The following is a 9,318-nucleotide window of genomic DNA, read 5'->3' as shown; positions in this document are numbered from 1 at the left end:
GCCATGGAGAGGCTTCAGGAGCGTGATGGCCGCCCTCCGCCAGGCCGAGGATCCCTTCCCACAAGGCTCAGTAGACCTAATGAGATATTCAGCGTGGCTGAAACTCATGACTGTATCACGTGTCTTTAATTAGCTCGCTTTCTCTCTTCAATTGCTTATGCAGCCTTCCTCCAAACAGCTCCCGCCACTGTGGGGCCGCCCTCCCACCCAGCCGCCTCACACCCAGCGCCATCTTGGCCGTGGGGCCGCCTGGGCGCCATGTTCTTGGCACTGGGGCTGCTGAGGGGAAAATGGCACCCATGCGGCTCCGTGGCCAAGACGGCTCTGAGTGGGAGGGGTGGGGGGACGAGGCAGAATGGAGGAAGGAGGTGAAATTAAAGCTGTGGGGGCATGCAGGTGTCACAGGGTAACCCATGCTCCAGGCGGGGCACTGAGGTGGCTGAGAAGATGTGAGGTGCGCTTCATGTGCAAGTAAAGAAATCCAAGCAAGGAGACATCCCAGCTGCCATGGTGATTGACAATCAGCACGCGGGGCCTCGTCAGCCTTCCTGGCTAATTGCAGCCTGGCAAAGGCCGGTTTGGCTGTGCTGGAAGCGCATGGCCATGAGGGCTGCCTCCAGGAGCTGCATGGATGTGCTGGCGGGGCCCGGCAACATATGGATCTCATGTGAGTGTGTGTGTTCAGAAAGACGGCAGATCAAATGTTCCTGTGGTACTGCTTGCTGGATTTGCTAGAAAACATTTAAAGCTTGCTCGGGATGTTCTGGTCAGGATCTGTGAATGGGGAAGGGGGAAGAACAATGATGTGTTTGGGAGCCAAGTGTTTGCTGTGACATTCCCGTGCCCTCTGCTTGATCATTGAAGCATGCTAAGTATTGTGGTTTCAGTCAAAAGAGCTCCATGCTGAAAAGCCAGATGAGACTTGTATGGAAAGGCGCTTCTTGGCAGCCCCACGCTCGGGGGATGATGCGAGCTGGTTGCCTCTGCCCAGTACAGTGGGGCTGTGGGGATTTCCCAGCATTGGATCAAGGGCTTCCAGCAGTGCAGCCCAATTGAACTCGCCCTCCCCGGGGACGAGGGGTTGGTTTGAACTGTGTCCTGCCATGGAAAGAGGGGGACGTGTCCAGCCCGCTGCTTCCGCCACCACCTCAGGCGTGGGGCAAGCAGGAATGGCGGCTGTTGCTGTTGGGCAGCCGCCACCATTCTTCGCAGCGCTCTGCATCATCCCTTTTGCCCCGTGGATGTGCCAAACAGCAAGCAGAGCTGCCTGCCTGGCTTTTCAGGTGCCAGACCCTCCCACAGCAGCATGTGAGGCTGTGGCTGCTGTCACCCTGTGTCCTCTGCTCCCTCACATGTGCCCACCAGCAGCTGTGGGCCTGCGGAGCAGATGACTGTCTCCTCCTTGGCTGAAGTCTGCTGCTGTGTCTCTTTAGATGGGTTATGAATGGAGTGTGACCACGTGGACTTGGGTTAGGAGAAGCTGAGCTCTACACCAAGGGCTGTGTTGTACCTATGGCTTCAAGCTGGTAGACTCACACGTCACGTCTCTGTGACTTCTGCCATAGACAAACTTGTTTGAGGATGTCACAGCCTGACAACTTGGGATGAAGAAGGAGAGTAGATTCCCTTACACATGGTGGGAGGTTAGAATGTATGCAGAGTGGTGTTGTCCTCAGTGCACAGGCAGCTGCCTCTCCCCTGGGGTTGTGGAGCTGACAGCTTGCCACTAATGGGTGCTGTCTCTCGTTGGCCTCCTTGCTGCTGATTGACAGTTTCTCTGTTGCTGCTTTTGTACCAGAGAAAAAACTTTTTATTTTTTTTCCACTACTGGGTAGCTCAGTTAACCTCTTCATGCGTTCCACTTCTCTCAGCTATAATATATGGATAAGACCTTGAATGAAAGCCTTGAAACCATTGTCCTTGACACTGGACAGAAGGTAGACGCACGGCACTCAGGGTATGCTAAATGCATCCAGATGGAGTCCTTGTTGGAATGGGGTGGAAGATGGGTCTGAAGCAAGTGGTGGTGGCTGGTAAGGGCTTGGAGCGCTGTCACTGCAGTTCCCTTTTGTGTCTGAGCTTTTCCTGTGGATGATGGTGCCTTAGAACAGTGTGCTGGCAATGAGACATTAGGAGCCTGAAGTCTGGGGATGGAAGAAAGATTTGTGTCCTGAAAGCACCAGGGGGACACTAGGGCAATGTGGCTGGTAGTCCTGCAGGGACCAGGAGGATCTGAGTTTTATTCCTTCTACCCTGCTGTTTCTCTGCTCTTTCCGATTTAAGCCCATCTGGCCAGCGCTGCTGTTAGCCATGGCTCACAACATCTTTCTAGCTCCCTGCAATAACAAAAGAGCAATCCGCCCATTTAATAAATCAATTTGGAATGCAAGAACAAGTCTGCAGAGGAAACAGCCTGCACTTTCAACCTTGTGTTACCAAAACTTGTCCCTGATGTGCAGCATTTTCATCCAGCCGCTGTGCTGGCTGCTTTCTGGGAGCCCAGGCACTGTGGTCCCACTTCCCAAGCCTGTTGCTTGTTCTTCGGGATGATGGTGCCAGCTGTGCTTACCTCTGTTCTGCCTCCTCTGATGCCTTGGTGAGTTTTGTGTGGCTGTCAATTTGCTCCAACATAGAAATAACTGATTCTGACCCTTTAAAATGCCAGTGGTAGTTTGCAGCCAGATCATGTGAAGCCACCCAGCGTGCTTGCACAGTGATATCTGATTGTGCTTGTTCTGTCCGGCCTTCTTTGCAGTGAGTCAGAGAGCTGTGAGCAGCTCCATCCGCCTCCCACCTTTCACTGCCAGGAAGTGAGAGCAAAGCCGTGCACCCCGAGGCAGGCAGCACAGAGCTGCCCAGGGCTTCTTTCTCCCCCATGTAACGCTCTAACAGAAGCAAAGGGATGGCATTGCTTATTTGGACAAGAAGCCTTCTTGCAAAAACTATTTCATTATTTTTTTTTTTTTCCAGCTTGAACAATGCAATGTTTAGTTGTCCAAGTGTCAGTGTAGCTGCCTTATAGAAATCAGCTGAGTCCCCTTGGCTGCCTCTCCCAAAAATATGTTGGCTTCTTTTCTTCTCCATCCCCTTTCCTTATGTCCTGCTTACTACAAGTTGTAGGTGGACACTGAAAATGATCTATCAGCATGTCTGTGCCACCAGCCAAACACTTCTCTTCCAAACTGAGCTTCCTTTGGCAAAATCCCAATTGGCGGTTGCATGCTACTATTGTGATAGTTTTCATAAGCAGCTGTAACAAAACCAGCTGCCTTTCTTTAACACTGTGTGTGGGGGTCTGGATCCTGCATTTTCGTTACTCAGTCTCAGGATGGGATTTTGGGGGCAGGTGCATGACAGTCTGCAGAGGGGCTCCCCATCGGCTCCGTGGGATTTGGCTGCAGTTAGGTGGCTGCTGCCCACAAACAGGCTCTCCCTTGGTGAGGCCCTTTAGGGACGCGGTTCGGTGGGCATGGACAAGCATGGGGATGGGCTGGCGGCTGGACTCTATGCTCTTAGAGGTCTTTTCCAACCTTAATGATTCTATGGTGTGCTGTTCTTTTGGCTGGTGCTTTCACTGTTCAGCTGTCTTGGCACAGCAGTCTCAGGGCTCGCGGCCTACACAGGCATTTCTCAGAGCACCCACCTGAATAACCACTTTTTAAAACTTACTATTCTTTGCCCAGGGAGCCTCCTTAATCTCTCCTGCATTTCTGTGACTCACTCACCTCTGTGGTTAGCTCAGGGCAACTCGCCACTCACCTGCAGTGACTAACACTGGCCTGCCATGTGTGATCCCTCAGCCTCTGTGACCCCAAATAATTTGAACACATAATGAGGTTTGCCCTGGCAAGAGAGCACAAGAAAGATGTGGTGGAGCTGTTGGAGTGGGTCCAGAGGAGGGCCATGAAGATGATCAGAGGGCTGGAGCACCTCCTCTGTGAGGCAAGGCTGGGGGAGCTGGGCTTGTTCAGCTTGGAGAAGGCTCTGGGGAGACCTCATTGCTGCCTTCCAGGTCTTAAAGGGAGCGTATAAACAGGAGGAAGAGTGACTTTGTACACAGTCTTATAGTGAAAGGAAAAGGGGGAATGGCTTTAAACTAAAAGTGAGGAAATTTAAATTTGATTAGATGTTCCGGGGAAACTTTTAACTCCAAGGGTGGTGAAGCTGTGCTTGTCCCATCTGTGGAGGCGTTCAAAGCCAGGTTGGATGGGGCCACGGGCAGCCTGAGCTGGCAGCCTGTGACACAGGTTGGAACGGGATGGACTTTGAGGTCCATTGCAAGCCAACCATTCTGTGATTCTGTGAAAATGAGCACAGAGAAGAAGCCATCATTCACAGCCCCTGCCATCCTGCAGAGGAGAGATGTGATTCTTAATGCCTCTTTAGTGCCTTGATGACTGCTGTGAGAATACAAAAGACACGTATGGCTGTAATCCTACAGCCACTTCTGGCAGCACCACAGAGAGCCATTATCTGCCTGAGAGAGGTGTGGGTTTCAGGTGGAATGAGGTACTTAATCTCTTATCAAAGGACTCCTGTATTTCCTCTGTGTATTCCTTTTTACTGTCTTGGTTTGTCACAGAGGCTGCTGGGTGCATAAAACTCACATAAAACTTTCGTGCAGGTTCTCCCCATGAGATGCTTCTGACCGTAGCAATTGTACCACGTGCTGTGGAAGGAAGCTATCAGCACTCGCATGAACCAGTGCAGTTCTGCTTGTTAAAAAGTTCCAGATTAAGGACAAAGACTTTTAACCAAAATGCAGCAGTACTCAGTCCTTAGAAACACATTCATGATACTCTCATGCTGTCACTGGCAGACAGGCTTGGCTCTGGTGTTTCTGCTGTAGAGGGAATGTGAGTAAGCACACAGAGCTGCAGGAGTTCTGCCAGAGCAGGTTTAGCACTCCTCTGGATGCTAAAGAGACGTGGTCCTGGAAGCAGCACATGCTGTAGCAGAGCAGTTACCAAGAGAAGGATTAGGCTGCAGCATCGTAACTGCCTGCTAGACAACATGTGCAGCACTGGGAAAATGCTGATCTTTTTGTTTTTTCTTTTTCAGTAAGCTGGTGTGATGTGGAGCCCATCCTTGCTGAGGATCTCTGAGGAATGCTGCTCCTGGGCCAGCATCAGTGTTTTTAATTTACGCCAGCTATCCGTCGTGACTATGCCGTGAATTTGGTGATGTAACGTACAGGTTTTCTTCCTGATTAGCTAAAAGGATGCATCTTGCTTTAATTATCATCCTTCATTTAGCATTTTGAGGCCGCTCGCACATTTCCGCAGATACCGGCTGTCCCGGAGCTGTGTGCAGTCACTCCTCTGCCACATCCCTGCAGGCAGTACCAGTGTCTCAGCCCTCACTGTCATAGCATTGATTCACCCATCGGTTCCCCACCCATCCTGTCTCTTCCTCCAACCTGGACCTTCTCACGCATTCAAGAGGCAACGCCTTTGCCCAGCTTCTGTTGTAACCTCACCTGGGAGCGGGCTCGGGACTGTGGTACCCCAGCCCTGGGTGGCATCGTGCTCCTGTGCCACAAGGATGAGCTGTGTTGGCAAGGCCCGTGCAGTGACAGCTCTGCTCGGGTTGTCTGTCAGCAAGTGCTCCTGGTGATTGACCACCACTGTGGGAACAGCTGCCCAGGTAGCAGGCAGGGCATACAGCCAGGTGGAGGAGAGCAGGGCCAAGGGGAGTATAGAGGGGGTGGGAAGGACTGGATGAAAGGGGAGAGGGGTTCGGGCTGGATATCAGGAAAAAGTTCTGCTCCAGAGGGTGGTGGGCATGGAACAGGCTGCCCAGGGCAGTGCAGACAGCCTCGAGGTGTGTGCAACTAGGAGCTGGACTTGATGATCTTTATGAGTCCGTTCCAGCCCAGGATGTTCTATGATTCTATGAAACAAGGGGAACAAAGGCTGTAATTCTGCCTGGGCAGTGGGGTGGGGTTCTGCAACACTGTCCTACTTATTTATCTGTGGATTTTTGTCTTTGCTTTAAGCTTTGCATGGCACGTGTGTGTGCTGCCTGCCCAACTCTGAGTAGTGCTTTGTCACGAACACAGGTATTTTAATTGCATTTTTTCCTCTTTCTGTATGTTTGAATTATTTTTAGTTGATTGTGGTATTAGCTATACTGCCCAGGGAGGCCTGGAGTGAAGGTTTTGCTGTGCCTTTTTATTACTTTTTAAATATATCAGTGGGTTCCCAGAATGCTCCTCCTCTCCCTCTCCCCTCTGCTCAGTATTCATAATCAAGAGCCATTATGGTTGTTTATTAGATGGTGGTTACAGCAGTTTTCAGTATGCATATGGGGATGCTTATGTTTTGTCTCTCCACTTCTCATCCCATCCTGATTGCAGAATAAAGCTGTTTTCACTACCACCCCTCTGGGCCCACCTCTACCTTTCTTTTCTCTCCCTCCTCTTTTTAACTTCTGATCTATGAAAAACTGCTCATTGATTTCAGGCTGCGGGGTGACCTCATTGCAGCCTATCAATACCTGAAGGGAACCTACACCCAGGAGGGGAGTAAACTCTTCAAAAGGGCTGACAACAGCAGGACTAGGGGAAATGGATCCAAGTTGAAGGAGGGAAGATTTAGGTTGGATGTTAGGGGGAAGTTCTTTACAAGGAGAGTGGTTAGGCCCTGGAACGGGCTGCCCAGGGAGGTTGTGGATGCCCCGTCCTTGGACGTGTTTAAGGCCAGGTTGGACGGGGTCCTGGGCAACCTGATCTGAATGTGTGTGTTTGGTGGCCCTGCTAGGCAGGGGGGTTGGAACTACATGATCCTTGAGGTCCCTTCCAACCCGGGTGATTCTGTGATTCTGTGATTCAGGTGCCTTCCAGCCGACGAGAACCTGTATGAAGTATGAAGGTTTGCAGTGCCATCTCAGCCTTCCTGGAGCAGATGTTGGAGGCTTGGCTGAGTGCTGCTTGCCAGGGACGCCTGCATGCCCTGTCCAGGTGTCTCAGATGCCTCAGGGTGCCTCAGGTGGCACCAGACAGACAAGCAGGCAACAGGGCCTGTTCCCAGTGCATGTGTCTGCATGGAAGTGTCCACAGAATCACAGAATCACAGAATCACCCGGGTTGGAAGGGACCTTAGGTGTTGTCCACACCTAAACAGAAATGACTTAACTGGGATGGCTTCCCCAGAGCCTTGCTGATAGTGCTGCTGTGTGATCCTATGTTCCTATCTACGGGGACAGCAAGAGCTGTGCAGCACCCAAGAAACATGCAGTGAGTGACCTTTAAGGCCCCCACCAGATCTCCAGGCTTTTGGTTGCCTGAATGTCCAAAGATGATGGGCAGGGCTGGGTAAGAGTCTCTTTCCCAACAGGATCCAAGCTTGTGGTGCTTCCAAAGTGGGATGAATAATCAAACCCCACACTCTCATGAGGCACATGACATTTCAAGGAAATAGGAGACGTCATGTGAAACCTGGAGTACTTAAGATAGTTGCTTTTCAAACAAAAAAGGCTTTTTAAGAGTTGAATGAGATCAGTGTGTAGCCTGGATCTGACAAGAGGAAACTCTGCTCCTTTCATCCCGGCTCTCCGTGCAGAAGTGGAAAATTGGTTCTGTGGTTGGCACTGAGTTTGTCCTCTGCTCTTCAGCTCAGTTCAGCCCTCTGTAACCCTTGCTTAACAAGTGACTGCTCTGAATGCTCTATCAGCCTCTGGAAGCCAGCTTGTATGCAGAGGGCTTCAACAGCCACATCAAAATTGAACCCTACGCAGAAAACAGCAAATCCTTGCTCAGGACTTCTCCTGGCACCAGCACACGCTCACCTGGATGCTCTCCTGGACTGATCCTGTGCAAGGGGGCACTGGGTACACTTTCTGATGCTGTACTGCAGCTCTGATAGAGGAAAGGGGATAAGAATTATCTGTGTGAACCTGCCCTGTGATCAGCAGCCAAGCAGCAAGTCCTCAACAGCCTCTGCACCTGAGCACTGCTGTGCCAGGGAAGGAGAATGGTCTCTTCTTGTCCCCCTTGGGCTTGGCTGGGATAAGCATGGCAACCGAGCTGGGAAAGGGCTGTGGTGCTGCCAGGAAATCTGAACCCTCTGGGCAGGTCTGGAGCTGAAATGAAGCTGGTTAGGGCCTCCAGAACTACTAACACTGGTGAAAGCATGTACATTATACTGACATTGGTTCTTCCTCACAAACTGAAGATCTTTAGAGACCAGTCTCCTTCCAACATTTCAGCTGCAACATAAAAAGCCTCAAGGAGCATTTCCAGTATGGCAATGATGGGAGCACGCCGCTCCCAAGATCTGTTTTACATGAACTGAGTCTGGGAGAATCAAGGTGGAGACAAGGATCTCAGGAGCAGAACCTGCCCACTCCCACCTGCGTGCTCGGGAGTCATGCTCCGTCTTGCGCTGCTTGTGATGCAACGAATGGCTCAAGCTGTGCTACAAGCTCAGCCCAAACTCGGGAGCAGAAAATGAACCTGCCCAACTCCTTGTGGTTAGCACATACTCCTGTGAAGTGAGAAAGGTGGGTTTGAAACCCCGAGGCTGATAAAAGGAAACTAATTCAGTCATCTTATTTGCAGGTGAATTCCCTAACTGCAGAGCTAGCATGCAAAGGAGCAGGCTGCATCCAAAGGGCTGGAGGAGGAAATGCTCCTGCCCCATAGATCAGCCCAATCAGCATGCTGCCACAACCAGTCACAAGGAAAACTGCCTGTTCTTTAGAGTGGAGGTAAGAGAGATTATCTGCCTCTTAACTGCCATCAGCACTCAAGAACATCGAGGCATTCCGGCCTCAAAAACTTCAGGGATCCGTGCACTGCACTGAAACAGTACATCTAGCAGTCTGTGATGGCAGTATGATGGCTGCTCTGTCCTAAAGGCACCACTTCAGAGGATTGGTTTAATACCACCAAGTGAACCCATTCCTCTGCAGTTAGACCCCTTCACTCCCCACCTTAAGCCACGATTGGTCCTTTGAAAAAAATCCTGGGCAGTAACTAAAGATTATGCATCCAGTAACGACAGAGCAGCCAACAATCATAGCCTTCCCAAATGCTCAAGAACTCACCGCGCTTTCACTGGTGTACGAAATACCATGAAGCTGTAGCCTTACCCATCCCTCGGTAACACTTTTTGTAGGATGATATGAAGGCTCTGCAGCTCAGAACTGACCTCTGGAAATGTAATGATCTCATACCGGGTTCTCAAATAATTGGCTGACTCTCATCCGATCGCAGAAACAGAATGGAGTGCCTGTGCAAAGTTTCCAAGCAGACAAGTCACATAACTGAGAACAAAAAGATTGGCTGCTTTCCTAGAGGAAAAACACAAGACCAGA

The sequence above is a fragment of the Centrocercus urophasianus genome, unplaced genomic scaffold (genome assembly GCF_019232065.1).
Source record: "Centrocercus urophasianus isolate 14NV4802_14NV808 unplaced genomic scaffold, USGS_Curo_1.0 seq_10, whole genome shotgun sequence".
NCBI lineage: Eukaryota > Metazoa > Chordata > Aves > Galliformes > Phasianidae > Centrocercus > Centrocercus urophasianus.
This window is presented reverse-complemented; position numbering follows the sequence as displayed.